This window comes from Martes martes (assembly GCF_963455335.1).
Source record: "Martes martes genome assembly, chromosome: 1".
Classification (NCBI taxonomy): Eukaryota; Metazoa; Chordata; class Mammalia; order Carnivora; family Mustelidae; genus Martes; species Martes martes.
In genome coordinates, this window is record NC_137888.1 from 85,236,794 (window position 1) to 85,246,876 (window position 10,083).

General features: G+C 43.1%; 1 pseudogene across 1 annotated transcript; it reads right to left on the bottom strand.

Annotated features, from left to right (window-relative positions):
- Window positions 1-8,359: 8,359 nt before the first annotated feature.
- On the bottom strand, window positions 8,360-9,783 carry LOC308357339 (ras GTPase-activating protein-binding protein 1-like; annotated as a pseudogene). The gene has a single exon. The product of its transcript is annotated as a ras GTPase-activating protein-binding protein 1-like (transcript).
- Between the last annotated feature and the right edge of the window lie 300 nt (window positions 9,784-10,083).

Genomic DNA, 10,083 nt, shown 5'->3' on the forward strand with positions numbered 1-10,083 from the left:
TGCTGTACCAAGTATCAGTACTTCATTCCTTTTTGTTGCTAAATACTATTCCATTTTTCTATTCTGTATCACATTTTATGAGTAAGTGACCATTCATCAGTAAGTGACCATTTTGATTGTTTTCACCTTTTGGCTATTATGGGTACCACTGCTCTGAACCTTGGTGTACCATTCATACATTTGTGTACATGGATGTACATTCTCATTCTCTTGGATATATAGCTAGAAGTGGGATGGCTGGGTTATATGGTAACTCTGTGTTAAACTTTTGTTTTTCAAAGATGTATCTATTTATTTGAGAGAGAGAGGGAGGAAGAGAGAGTTTGTGTGAGCAGACGAAGGGGCAGAGGTAGAAGGAGAGAGTCTCAGGGAGATTCCCTGCTGAGCTTGGAGACTGATGGGCTCCTGAGATCATGACCTGTGCTGAAATCGAGTCGGACGCTTAACTGACTGAGCCACCCAGGTGCCCTTGCCCCAGTAACTCACCATTTTATATTCCTACCACCAATGTATGATGGTCCCAGTTACTCTACCTTCTTTCCAACAAGTGTTAATTGTCTTTTTTTTTTATTATGGCCATTTTGGTTGGTGTGAAATGGAACCTAACTTTTGATCTTCATTTCCTTAATGACTACTAATAGTAAGTGCTTTTTCATGTGTTGATTGGCCATTTGTACATCTTCTTTGGAGAAATGTCTCTTTGATTCCCTTGCCCACTTTTGTATGGCTTATTTGTCTTCTAGATGTTGAATTTTTCTTCATATGCCTTAAGAATGGGGGTAGTTGGAAGAAGAGCTGGAGACCTCTTACCTGCTCATGCCTAGAGGAAAGCTTCTACAACACAAAGTGGGTGATGCCGGTAGCCTGCTTTTCCCGGGGTTATACCATAGCTCTAGACTGGGATCTAAGTTGAGGGGGAGCCCTGTGTTCTTGATGGCAGCCACCTGGAATGGAGCACCATCTGCTAGCTGGAAGGGGGGAAAGGGAAGTGGGTTGTGGTTGAAATGCCTCACACTCTTGTTGTTCTTACTGAATTGCAGTAGTTTGTCTTGAATAAGGTTTTCTTCATTTGTTGTATTTCCTCAGAACAATTTCCAGAGACTAACTAGTTTATCTATAATTTTCACCAGTGGTTGTTTTGCTACGAAAGTGGGTTCATGGAGCTCCTTATACAACCATTCTGGAAGTTGAGTTCCATTTGGATAATTTGTAATGCAAATGTTGCATCTTATATACTTGGTGGTAAAATAGCTTATGCTGACATAGTAGATAGAGAATTACGAAGGACAGTTTTTACAAAAGTAAATTTTGTAAATTTATAAACAGTGGATTATGAAAACTGATTGTAGTTGAGGCCTGGTTAACTTTTCACTTTATATCCAGTCAAATTCTAGAATGCTCATGCATTTAGTTTGACAAACTGTTCTTAATTTGTTGTTATTAAGTGGCCGAATAGAAATATTTGAATATTGAGGGTGACAGTGCATTTCATATGAGAGCTTATTATTGCTCTAGTAATCTATGTACAAAGCCATCAAAGCCATTGAAAGTTATCAAAATGATGCCTGTTTTTGAAAGCATAGGAATAATTAAAATGTGCATATTAAGTTATTAAAACCTCATTAGTTTTATGCATTGATCTAAAAAGTTCACAGGCAAAAATGACCATATATTTCTTAATTAATTCAAAAGAACGATCACACTACTATGTCTTTTAGAAAAACAACTTTCCCAATTTCCCTGATGAACTTATTTGTAGTTTTAGGGCTAAGATTTACGTTTAACAATTCTTCAAATTCTGTATTGAATCAGGGGCTGAACTCATCTATGTTAATTGCCAACCAGTTGAATGTCACTTTAGTTGACACAGACATAGAACTTCTGCTCATATCTAAAACCCTCTTCTTTCCATTCCTCACATCCCTACTCCCATGGCAAAGTTAACTATTCCTTTCTCCTGGGGTTTAGAAGTCTGATTACTTCTGAATGATCATATAAGCATCTTTGAGAAAATACACACTGCTTAATAATTGGGAGAAAATGTTAAAATTGGAAGTTCTTCACTTTTTGGGTAGTTGTCTTGTGTGTACTATCGCCTAAAGTAGCTTTAGGGGCAAAAAGTATTATATAAGAACATAACACTAGAATATTTAAGAATGAAACCGAGCACCTCCCAAAGATATTTCCCTGAATAGTTACTGAACTACACAAAGATAAATATGAAAGTAATTCACAAAGTAATTTTCTCTTCTTTGGCTGGGAAAGTTTTGGCATTAAAGTTTGGCTTCTGTTGAGTGAAACCTCTTGAGTTTCTAACTACGTTAGAAAGGCAACTGTGTTACTAAGGCAAATGGAAAAACCCACTCAATTCTTAAAATTTTAATGCAGTTAAATAATAAACTGATAAATTGCATTAAAGCTAGAATTAATTTCTCCCTGGTAGAGACAGGAATTCTATCCTACTAAAGCTACTTCAGCGTTCAAGCATATATTTTGGAAGATGCTTACCTCCCGGTTGGGTTGGGTGTATCTCCCTGCGGCTTAGGTGAGCGCCCAAGCTTTGGCTCCTCCCCAGCTGCTGCGAGCTTCCCACTGCGCCGGGCGCCTCAGAGCCTCCTGGAGTTAGGTGTTCGGCCCCGCCCTCTGCACTATTGCTAAAACTCCAATTCTGCCAGACCGATTCCGGTGATTAATTATTGACAAAAGGAAAACACTCCCACGCAAACTTGTGTCCAACCGCACTGCTCCCAGCGATTCCTTCCAGAAGAGAATGCCGGCTGCACCACTCCCCTCCCCCCCTTGCTCTACGGTCCCAACTTCCCACACGCTGCCACTCTCTGTCCTGGGCGATCGGGCTCGTCCTCGGAGGAATGCAGCCCAGCGACTTCTACATTTTTAAATTTGGTTTTCTGCAGCTCGTTAGCACTTCTCCACGGACCGGCCTCTCAGGAGGGGGCGCTTTCCGGATGCAGGGGAAGCCAGGGCTCTGAGAGCAACGGAGGAGGCTAAGGCGTCGCTGTCACCTCCGGCTGCTGCAGTAAAACCCCGAGCCGCGGCGGGGATGGGGAGGAGGGGAGAGGGAGGTGTCCTCCCCCTCTCTTGGGCTGGGAGCCCCGACACTACCAGAGGGGCACGTCCTTTGGTAGTGGTGGTGGGGGCGAGCAGATAAACGGGAGGCGCGAGATGGGCGCTTCGGGGCTTTAGCCGGAGCCAGCGTTAACCCGACCAGGAGAAGCCTGCGCCCCGCATCCATCCATCCGCAGACTTGGGCAAGGGGGCGAAGCTCGGCGGATGCTGAGCAGGACTGCGGTGCGAAACTCGGCAGCAGGCTGCGAAGTGAGCCCAGGGCTCCGGGCCGGGGCGGCAGTCGGCCGAGCAGGCATCCCCCTGCATTTGTTTGTCAAAAATCGAAGAAAGTAAACCCATTGAGCGCCGGCAGCTAATTTTGCTGCCTTTGAACGCGCAAGAACGCCTCTCCCCGCCCCGCTCCCTCCATCCTGCCACCTTCCCTCCGCCCCTTGGCTGGAAGGTTAATCGTTGAAAAACTGGGCTCCCCCCGGGGAAGCAGGTGGAAGGATCGTGCCCGGGGAACTTGTGTGTGCTCACTCACAAGTGAAGAGAGTTAATTCGGGCCCGGACTGCGGCAGGAACGCAAACTGGGGAAAGCGGGCTGGGAGGCGGCTCGGCGGCGCAGACACGCGCGGCGCGGGCTCCCGCGGTTCCGGGGCCGGCGTGCCCAGCGCTCGCGCTCCGCTCTCAGCGATCTTCCCGAGGAGGCGCGGGACCGCGAAGAGCATCTTCCCTGGAAGCCCGCATCCAGAACCCCAGCGATCCCTTCTCTCCCGAGGGCAGGGTGCTTAGGTTTAACGCGGCGGCTGCGGGCTGCGAGCACAGAGGCCCGGGATCTCCGCCACCGAGCCTCGGCCCCAGACCGGGGGCGTCGGGGGCCCAGAGCCTCTTCCGATTAACGAGCGTTTGGGCAACAACTGCCGGTCAACCCCCACCGCCGAGGGAGGAGGCACTGCACATGCTCGGCCAGGGTTGGTGGTGCTGAAGCGCGAATTTGAGCTGCGGGCAGGTTTCGGCTCATTTGCCCAACACTCTTCCAGCAGGTTCCAAGCCGCGGGTGCCACGAAGAGGGAGACTTCCGTTATTGCGAGGGATGTTCTGCACGCAGGAGGGACTGCGTCCCCAAAGGAAGCTGGCGGTGGCTGGGGGTCAGGGAAGGGACCCGCTAGGAACTGAAGCCGGTACTGGCCAGATTTTACATCGTTATCTTTTCCTTCCCTGGGGACTGTATCTAAATACTGGCAACCACTGCTAGTGTTTTTTATTTCATTATCACTTTGTGTTGTTCACATCCTTATCTCGCTGCTTCTCCTGACAAACCTTGTAATTTCGGCAGAGCAAGTAGGACCACACCATTGAGGTGTGGAAATAGATGAGGAAATAGAAAACCTGAAAAGCGACTCGCCCAGGGTCGCCAAGCCCGTTGTGCGGCAGGGCCAGTACCATTGCACTCGTTTTTTAGGTCTCATTCCTCATTATCTAGTTTCCTTACTAGATCTTGACAATCACCAGGCGATTGTACATTTGTGGAAGTACACAAACAGGCCTCACTTCTCCCTGCCCAAGTTTTGTGAAACGGGTAGGAGACCTTGCAATTACTTCAACTGGAGGTGGGGAGAAACATTTGGCAGAAGCATCCGGACTATTAAAAAGGATCTTAAATGATTTATGTGTAATATAACCACACACAGATAAAAGATACGTGGGTTTTTTCATTCCCAATGGAAAATAGTTGTTTTTTTCTATCAAAGAAGAAACTTAACTAGATCATAAAATAAAGATCACATTTTTAAAAGATAGTGATCAGACGGACCACATCATCTACTGAAGCACAATGAGGATAAAATTAATCAAAACAATTAAAAGAAAAATTCCTTCTCATTGATCTACAACTGGAAATTTAAAAATGCTTTAAATCTAGATTAAAGAGAAGAACAAATGAGAAATTACAAAATCTTTAGAAACAAGAAAAAAATCCTACATAACAAAATGAGAATATAGAAAAGCAGAAATCATAAGCCTTAAATGTATTTGTTGCAAAATAACATACAAACCAAGAAACTTAGAAAAAATTGCAAAAGAATTATATTAATTAGTAAAAACTAAAGCAGAAATTAATGAAATAGAAAAGTAAAAATCCAGGAGAATTGATCCAGAAAACCAACCAGCCAAACAAACAAACTTATTCACTGAAAAAAAATCAAGGAACAAAGACACAAGTAACATTGGGAAGGAAAGATGGAAGGAAAGATGGTATATAACCACAGATAAGGAAGATTTTTTTTTCAAGTCGCAAATGATATTCTTTCTCCATGAAGAGGATTCTCCCTTTATGCTAACTACAAATGGTGAGATAAGAAATAGTTAAGACACACCACAGCTTGTAGAAAGGGAAATAAGTTTTAAAGAACCAGGCAGAATTGTTTAGAATATAATAGTATGAGAATTTGAAGTAATGATAATTGTATCAACTGAACGTTTTGAACAAGGCCTTTTGTCGTCATTATCATAAAGCAGCTGTTGAATACCTAAAGAACACATGCTTGCTGGAGTAGAAATCTTTTAGAAGTAGTAAAAGTTAAAAATAATAAAAGAGTATATTTCCTTAGGTAACCTGGAAGGTTTGGGGTCAAATACTGGAAGGGAATGGGATCACTTTGTAAAGCTGTACGAGGTTGTGTGGAATGTATCTGGAGTTCAGCATACCAGAAAGGAGAAAAGTTGTTAGAATCCACTTGGAATAACCAGCTGTCAGTTACCAGATCTGGTATGCGTCTGCTGAGAGCCGTCTTACTCCTACGGGAGCAAAATGAACAGTGTGAAATGTGAGTTTTCTCAAGCTTCCAAACTTAACCAGAATGGCACGATAGTAAAAGTTATGGACTTTGGGACAAAATACCCCTGGGTTTAAATCCCAGCTTTTCTACCGACAAACTATAGTCTGAGACAAATTCTCTAGTATCTCTATACCTTAATTTTCTCATCTGTGAAGTGGGAATAATATTGACTTCATTGAGTTCTTCTGAAGGATTAAATGAACCACCATTTACAAAGTACTCATATAGTTCTTCATCTCCCTCCCCCTTTGCCTCTCCTCTTCCCTTCCTTCCCTTTCTGCCTTCTCTACATACCCATCATTCAGGAACTTCCCTTCTGTATTTTGACATTTCTTCTATTTTGTTAGTGGAGCTCTGTGTTCCTTTCCTTTCTTTCAGTGACTCAGCCACCTTCTCCATGACTCTTTAGCATTCAGAAATCCAAGCATCATGACTGAGCACCTTTGGAATACTTTAGAAAGACCCTCCTGAATAGAAAATTAACTCAGCCCCTCTCTTATAAAGTGCATGGCAAAAGCAGGATGGCCCACCTGCCCTTCTGTCTTTCCTTCCCTCCTTCCCTTCTTTCCTTCATTTTTAACACATTTCTGAAGTTCTTATGGGGCTATGCTCTAGCAGCATGAGTGACATTGCTCCAACTCACTGATTCCAGTTTCACAGATATGCAGATGCTTAGGCTGAAGTCTCTCATGGGAGGACCTAACCCTTAAACAGTCTCTGTTTGAATATTAGGATAAAGATCATACTAATAACCAGAGTCAGTAGTTCTAGAAATTGGAAAAGCAGTAATATTTCATTAAGGAACTAATGTGACCATCCCATTAATTGTTAACAAACATGAGATGTATCATAATACGCACAATTCTTGCCTTTGAAAGGATACTTCTTAGCAATAAAGAACCCCCCGAAGAACAATACAGAAACACCCAGAGCCACTGTAAGACCAGTTTAACAAAAGACTCTCAGGAGCATCTATTATTCTAAAGCAACCTCAAACACTGTCTTTACACACACTATCCAGTATGTATCTACAGCTATTTGGACAAGACAAAGAAGACAATGGAAAGCCAATGAAATCAAGAGAAAAGAATAAAGCTCCAACTAACTATATTAGCGATCTCTCTCTTTATCAATACTTATTCTCTTATGTACATTTTATTTTCAGGAGGAGAGAATGTAAGAAACCCAGTAAGAGGAGTATTTAATAGCAAAACCAGAAATTTGAGATAAATTTTATTGACTTCTTTCTGGTTTACATTCATAATGTGCAGATTAACTCTTATTTTTATTTTTAAAATGAAAAAAAAATTTTTTTTCAAAGATTTATTTATTTATTTGAGACAGAGAGAATAAGCCAGCTTGGCGGGGGGGTGGTTTGTGAGGGTGGGGGTGGGGGTGGGGGGGGAGGAGCAGAGGAGGAGGGAAAAGGGGAGGAGGGACAGAAGGAGAGGGATAAACAGACACCCTGCTGAGTGTGGAGCTTGACTGGGGACTAGGCTCCAGGCAGGGCTTAATTCCAGGACCCTGAGATCAAGACCAGAGCCAAAGTCAGATGTTTAACTGACTGAGCCATCCAGGCACCCCCTTAAACCTTGTTTTTATTTATTTAAATTTTTTTTCTTTAAATAACTGTCAAGGCTGGAATCAAAGATAAATAGAAGACACAACAGTTTTGCTCTGGTTTTGTGTTACTTGCGTTTTGGGGTTTCTTTTTTGGGTATTTTTTTCTTACAAATACAAATTAAACATGAAACAGCTCTATTTCAAAAGACATCTAAATTAGTTGCATCCTAGACATTTAAAACCTATCCCACAATTTAAATGGTAAAAACAGTAGGCTTATAATTGTTCTGTGATCACATTTCAAAAGAAAAAAAAATTCTACTAATACCTTTTACTCGTTTTTAACCATACCAGCAAGAATCAAAACTGTCAATTTTTCCAATGACAATTTCTACACACCAGAAGGTAGTCATGACTCTCAAAGAAGAAACAATTTGGATTTTTCCTGCCTTCAAAATGTTTATCAAATCTTGTGTTTCTCACAGGCTTTTGAAACACGTAGAAAATAAGAACTATTCCAATGAATGAAACACACCAATTTCAGAAATAAGCAAGACACATTCCTTTGGGGAAACGGCTTAAAAAAAAAAATTCAGTCTGTATATGCAAAAGTAAAGCAGGGAAATTCAGTCGTTTTCTCTTCTTTAAAAATCTAAATCTTTTCCTAAAATATCATTCCACAGAACTGGAAGTGAAGGACTAAAAGGTTAGGAGAGGGAGGGGTGGGAGAGGGAGCACACATCATTAACACGAAAAGTAAAATTATGTAAACATAAGCAGTTTTTAGCAGGCTGGGGTCAAACTCCAGGATAGCACATGCTGGTGTAAGAAATTCACCATTCTGCAGGAGCTAGATTTGTAGTGCTGCTTGAAGATCAGTGAAGAGCGATTCACTGCCTTGGAGCATTTCTCCTTCCCACTCCACATCCTGGCTTCTGCACCAGGCCTCCTCAGGGAGGGCCACTCATTCCACCACCCAGCTCACCTTGAGGGCCTCCAGGTTTCTGCAGGTGGTTATCTCTACCATCCCCTTCCTGGGCAGCTTGGGTCTTCTTCTCGTCCACATTCAGATGGACCTCACCTCTGAACATGATGGGCCTGTTGCTAAGGACCTTCTGAACAGCCTCAGAATCATCAAACACAACAAAACCCAAACTGGGTAATTTCCCGCCATGGTTAATGTGTAGCTCCATCATGTTCCCATAACTTTGAAAAAAATCTTTAAGCTCCAATTTGTCTAGTCATCTGGCAGATTGCCAATGAAAAGTTGGTGATCATCAGGGTGTCTCACAATTCTTTGGGGTTCAACATCACCTTGCTCACCAGCCTCATGGATTGGTATAGATCTCCTCTAGGGAGGAATTTTTATTCATCATTCTCCCACTCTTTGATCCCTCTGACGCCTCTCTGGTGGAATCTGGGATTCAGGCTTAGACCCCAGACGAGGCTGTGAAGCTGGTACTTTAACAACATGAGATGATATCCCATAATTGGAACAGTTCCACTGGGTGGAATGTTCTTCCTGGTCACAGATCCCCAAGAAAATGTCCTCAAGGTTTCCTGTACCGTCTGAGGTATGTCTGTAGGTGCTGGGAAGAACTCTTCTGAGCATCCTTAGGACCAATTTTTTCTAGTGCTGGCTCAGACTTTTCCTCTTGGATTTCAGACACAGGTTCTTGCTCTGGTTCTGGTTCAGGTTCAGGTTCAGGTTCAGGATCTGGCTCTGGTTCAGCCATAGGTTTCTCTAACTGTTCTTCTAAGTCGTTGTTGACAGTCTGATCATAGAAAGTTCCAGAATCATCAGGTACCACCTCAGGTGTGTGCTGCCTTTCTTCAGATTCCTCTACCTCTTCCTCAGATTCCTCCTGAGGTTAATTGACAAAGCCACCAAAGACCTCATTTTGGTATCTGAAGATATCATTGTGAACGTAGAACTTACTTGCGACAGAGCCCTCAGGAGCAAGGACAAACATCTGCATGAATCTCCTCAAAGTCTGGTTGTTATTAGAGAGCAACTCCATCACCTGGACCACTACACCATCATTCAGGTGGCATGAGCTTCAACATGGCGAACTTAGTGCAGCAACTGGTAAAGTTTGTGACATCACATTCCTATGGATCGCTTTCTGTCCATAGACTGCATCTGCTGGCTTTCCACTTGGATCCCATCCCCCATGGACATAAGAAGAGTTCGTCCCATAAAATCTGTATGGTATGTCTGGGGCCTGGTTCAGCAGTGTATAATACTGTCTCACAAATTCCTGCCTGACCAGCGGGGACTAGGCTTCTCCATAACCATGGCTTTGGTCAATTCAACCTGCACGGGAGAGGAACAAGCTTTGCTCCACAGCACAGCAGAAGGCAAAATCTCCTCACGAACTGAGTCCACACCTTAACCCTTATTTTTAAAAAACATTATTAGATTGGCACTACTTATTTTTATGATGACATAAAATACTCTTGGTCCCCAGAGTAGAACTCTTTGTAACACTGAGAATTCTAAAGGTCTATTAAGCTGATGTGTGCTCGTCTTTACTGAGTCACCCACTAGCTTTGCGGCAAATCTGCACCTTTGGCTAAACTAGCTAACATCTCCAGAACCACATCATGGTAC